Genomic DNA, 6,000 nt, shown 5'->3' with positions numbered 1-6,000 from the left:
TAATATTGTTTAAATTAATTCATGGTTTAGACTTCCTTTTTTTAAAATCTATGTTGCCCTTTCTAAAACATAAAACAGGCAAGTTTTGATCCGCCTATTGCTCTAAAAGTTTGGAATGATTTGATGGTCTAAGTAAATTTGTTTAACGAATTTATATGGAGAAAAAGAGGAATGATTGTATAATGATGTCAGCTTCCTCATAGTATTGTGTCCTTACTGACATACTGTATATATATATATATGTATATATATATAAGTGTCACACTTGTGGATATTTGAAATATCTAGAACTGAATATAAACATTTGAATTTAATTTCCAATGAGAAAGGCCTGAAGAGATGTGGTATATGTGATTGTTTTGATGTGATTTTAATGTCCATATTTATGTACCAATCTATTCTTTCTGTGATATATATATGTTACAGGTCAGCAAACATGATCAGTCAGAATAAAAACATTAAAGATCCAAACAATGTTATTTTCTCTATATTTACCAGTTGTGTTTTATTTGGTACTATTGTAATAGAATGACTCCTGGCAAATGTAAATATAATTATATTAACACAGCTCAGGGGACATAAATGTATTCTTTGTAGCTAGTTTTTAATTCAAGCTCCATCAAACCTAAACGAAAACTCATACAAAATACAAAAAAAGTTCCAGATGTTTATAATATAAATATTATTGAGACATTACCTTATTTGGAAGTATGTATAATATAATGAAATACCTCTATGTGATCCTCGATTATTCTAGGTTTGTATATTGAAGGCAAAAGTCACAGTTGTATATAAACATTTTGCATCATCGTCTATAATAACTCGGATCCAGATAATCTGGATTGTAGTCACAGCAGTATACATTCTAAGTCGTACAACGTTGAATGATAATTTTGTTATTACAATTCTTCGATATCGTTTTAAACAGCGACACAAAATCACTGGACATGTCATCAGTGATTGGTCAGAACAGTCACCTATAATCAGTCAAAATCAGAACTATCTGATATCGGCGACTGCAACCCTGAATGATGTTTTTGATGTAGATAAGTAAAATATCAGGCACAAACAATGTGGCACTTTGCACAACATGCTCCTTTTCTTCCTTTGGTGATTGTTTTTAGTTCTTTTGCTGTGCGAGACATATTTCTTTCGTTATATCAAGACATCAACTTCAGGTACTGAAAGTTAGGTTATAAGACCGAACAATCTTGCGTCTAAACGTTTGACCATTTGACGTGAACGTGGCTGGTGTCCCTTGCGTCATATCCCGCTGACTTCAATGAGCAAATTAAGATGTGAAATACTCTCATGGATGCAAATCGATTTTGCGTAAGACAAGAAAATGTGAAAAAGGGGAATATCTCAATGCAAATGTTTATTTTCTTATGACTGTTTGATGTTTACATGATTTTATTTTGAAAAATGATATTGGGAAGTACAATTGTTTTCATAAATTTTATATTATTTCAGCCATTTGTCGCCGTTTCAAAGTCGTTTAGAACATTGATTACACTGTTCTGTGCCGACAACAACGATTTAACACGAGTTTGTTTTCTACATGGAATGCGTAACTTTATTAATTATTTTTTAACCATTTTTATCTTAGAATAGTTCCCAAGATTTAGTCATTTTATTTAACCTACTATATAAACTACTATCTTTTGCCAAGCAGACTTAAACCTCTCGTCACTATTTTCGTTTTCAGTGGTTACAAACCAAAATTTGTCATTGAATATTCGAGAAGAACCAAGACCGTTCTTTTTGCCGCGGCACAAGGACACCTCTTGTGTCCAATGTATTGTAGAAAGAGGTCGTTTTAGCTATCCAACAGACATCACATGGTGTCCGCTGTTACTGTTGTTGATGTTTCGGTCTGATTGTGATACCATGAATTCATCACTTTATAAATACTGTCCGTGCAAATCACAACTGTCTTATATTCATACCATCCCACTTCCATCCTCCTCCGTAACATTGTCTAACAGTGAATCACCAGTATCAGATGACGACGACGTCCTAGCCACATGTATAACATTTTGGAATGCATCCTCAGTGTTCACTTTTGCCACCTCATCATTATCTTCAACAGCGGATTGGTTGTTTCCATGGATATTGTTATCCTCTTTACTACTCGTGACTGTTGAATTGAAATCTCCATCTTGTCTTGAGAAATTTGACGATTGTCTGCCATTTCTGGTATCATTAACTTCCTCCGTGTTTTCGTTTGTTTCTAACGAGCCATTCGGTAATCTCTCACTCGGAAGTATTGTAGTTTTTCCGGATTTGTCTTTGTTGTACTGACTTTGGTTATTAGTTTTTACGCTAACGCCATTTTGTTCGATTGCTGCGTTGTCATTATCAACATTTGCTTCCGACCCGATAAAAGAGGAATGATACGATCCATTATTTGTGATGGTTGAACTGTTTAATTTCTGTGTCATGTTATAGACGTATGACCCAGTTCCAGTCTCGTTTTTGGCAAGTTTTTCACTACTTTTGGAAACATTTTCTCCTTTAGCTTCAGTGGCAATGTCTTGTGAAAGTCTTGAATTCTGATCTGTTTTAACTACATTGGTAAAAGTTTCTTTTGGAATCGTGTTTCTTTGTCCAGTCTTATTTTGTTTTTCTTGATTTATTCTCTGTCCTGCTCCTTTCGTATTTGCTGTAAATACATTTTTCGTCATGGAATCTGGAATTTGATTAACCATACTATGATCCCAGACACCATATCGATCCGGGATTTTCCGGCCTGGAAGAAAGCATTCTGGTTCTCGTCTGCAATCCGGCCCACACCACCAACCGTAGTCACAGCACTGACATATGACGTCATGTGCGTAACAGATAACGGATGCCCAGGTGCAGCATCCGTCGTAATTACCACAACAGCCCCAGTCTGATCCATACAACTGCCATCCGTCTTTATTCGAGCATGCGGTATTGCTGAAACGACAAAGCACAAACATTTCTTAAATTTTTATATGCCCGTTTGATTTTCGGTCTGATCAGAAAAACAAAATGGCCGACAAGACACCATCTTGGATTTTGACTTTGCAAGATTGTTATCGATATTTCCTGAGAAATACTGGATGAATATTTTTTACATTTCATGTATAATATCCCCTTGGTCCCTGGTTGTGCCTGTTCGATTTTGGGACTGATAAAAAATGAATTGGCCGAGAGGCAGTCATCTTCAATTTCGCTTAGTAAAGATTGTTACCCTATTAAGAAGTACTGACTGGATCTCTGTCAAATTTCATATGTATGTGCGCTTTGGTCACTACCGTTTGATTTTAGCACTAACAAGGAAAAACAAAACAAAAACAAAAAACAAAAAATGGCTTGGAATCCATCTTGGATTTTGAAGGTATCATTGCCATTTTTGCAAAGGAATGTTCCAATTTCTTATTATTAAGAGTAAAAACAGCAGAAAAGAGAAAAGAATGGAAAACTTTCAGGGAGCAAATAAAGTTCAAACAATGGTGGGCGCCAAGATCCCCCTATGACCTCGTGATTCTTTTCTGTTTTCGTTTTTAGGTGGATTTAATACATCCACGCAAAGATTGAACGAAACATTTATTGATATTAGAAGTAATCTATTAAGTTAAATCACTATTTAGGAAACCGCATCGTCGGAAATCCACGAGACTCTGCTCTGTCATTTAACTAAACTGACAGAGTATCGTGGGTTTTATCCTAAGAACTATGTTCCTGAGTTGTATTATTATAGATGATATCCAATGTGAACATAGACATAATCCATACTTAAATTTTTTAAAACAAGGTTTTGCCAAAGTACAAGGAGAAGAAGACCAAATGTTCCGAAAGAGTGACACTCTTCGTCGATGGCATTCGCCCTATAAACCTTGATCAATCCTAGTAAATAGTATGACGTCCTTAAATGACAACAAGGTATACAACAACGGAACTAATAGGCAAAATATCGAATATCAAACACGTCCAGCTTTATATCACACAAAGAAATGAAGTATTTCTCAATGAGATCACAATGACGATAAAACTTCCCATAAGTTTAATCAATTTGCATTTTTCAAAACCATGTGTTAAGCGTTTGGCACGTCAGTTGATAATATCTTGCACAAAAATGGCGATAGTAAGAACAGTCCCTTGAATATCGAATCAAATACGACATAGTTTGGAGATGTAGGATTGTTGTTATCGAGAAATGGAAAATTCACAATAGAGAAATAGAAACCATCACGCTTATCATACAGATTGGTGGAGAGATGTCAATGTTGGTTTCGTTGAAGGAAGGGTTCTAGATAAGCGACTGATGCAGAAGAGTCTGGTATGTCCTTGATTTACGATTCTGATGGGTATATATGATGAAATGGGTATGGTTGTTTGTAAAGTGAAAAAATCAAATGTTTTTATAGGAAAGGGTCAGAGGCTCCTTGTAGATTTTTTAAACATTATTTACTATTCCATAACTTGTAACTAGATCTGACAGTACTGAGGATGGTAGTAAGCCAGCAACACTGTTTATAGTGATCATTGTGGAGTTTAAGAATCCAATATAAAGGTGAAAGAGCCGTATCATTCTCACTAATAAGCAATAACGTATAGACGAGGTTGCCTTCGTTATCAACCAAGCCCAGTTCTTTTTGTATACAGGGAAATACAGTTATGTCTGCAGACAAGGATCAAGTTATTGACGCAGGCACAATAAAATATCTGTCAAGTAAGTCATGACGTGTCAATTTAACTTCAGAATCAAGGAAAGCTGACTTGTATTTTATTTTAGTTTTAGATTTCAGCTGCTAATTCTGTTAAGAGTGACGGATCAAAAGGATTCAACCCACTCTGAAAGTGAATTCAACGCAGTAAGGTCTCGTTTCACCCATTCTCTTGTATAACTTTTCAACTGTATCCATACGTGTCTTTTAATTCATGATCCAGTAAGTGGACGGGGTTTTACGATATTTAGGACCCTTCATGATACGCTCTCATAGCATTGCATTTTGAATAATACTTAAATCACCAGTTACTATGTGCCCAGTTGGACTATAGCTATAGGTAGAGGTAGAACAAGAACAAGATGACAGAGGACTAGTTCTAAGGTCATCTACATTCAGTTGCTGCAGCGTTTGTTTGTAACTGGGAGTAACTAAATTACAGGGACATTTCTACTTTTAAAGTATGGTGGGATGTTAGCTTGAACAGATATCTGGTGTAAGATATTGCTGATGTTGACAGCATCCACTCCCTTATTTGCAATCACAACTTTCATAGAGTCGATGGAGAATCGCAGCTATCCGTACGGGCAGGTTTAAAAAGCATGATTTGTGCCACATCATCAATTCTATGCGATCTCAAAGCGAGTTTCCACAGGTCACTAGAAGCATTATTAGCTGAATCCACTTTTTTTTTCACACGTTTTCGTGGCACAGTGATAGGAAGCGAATATAAAGGATACCTAACGGTTTCTGTGCAGTATCCATTAGATTTTCAAACATGACGTTATATTCCTCTCTCTGTGGTTACGATTACGTCTAGTTTGAGTAGAGAAGAAAACCACAACTTTAGTGATACGGAATCCAGGAAGAAATTCGCATGAGTGTTGCAACTATATGGCACAGCAGTTCTTCACAAGGTCTACGGCACGGTCTGCTAAGTGTGGGGCGCTTGTAGGGTGGTAAATTTCTTTCAAAATACGGACACTCATCGACAGTACAGAATCATGAAGGATGTTGAAATCTTCAAACAAGCATCAATTCTCCCCGGAACTTATTGTGAGCTGTTTATTGTATTTAAAAAAAAAGAATCATAGACATTGCAAATATTGTTGTCGAATGCTTTTGAATTTAATCCTTGTATTTGCTCTAGAGTTTTGTAGAAAATCTATATCTTATTGTTGAACAGTCGACAACGTTCTAATATAGTTACTTAATTTTGTAACATAAATACAATACAAGGTACAAGGATGTTACTGTTTCACTGTTAATATCAACACATCATGTACATATCACATTCGTGTCC

The sequence above is a fragment of the Ylistrum balloti genome, unplaced genomic scaffold (assembly GCF_031769215.1).
Source record: "Ylistrum balloti isolate Yb309-2 unplaced genomic scaffold, AGI_CSIRO_Ybal_v1 Utg369604, whole genome shotgun sequence".
Taxonomy (NCBI): Eukaryota; Metazoa; Mollusca; class Bivalvia; order Pectinida; family Pectinidae; genus Ylistrum; species Ylistrum balloti.
Note: the sequence above shows the minus strand (reverse complement) of the source record.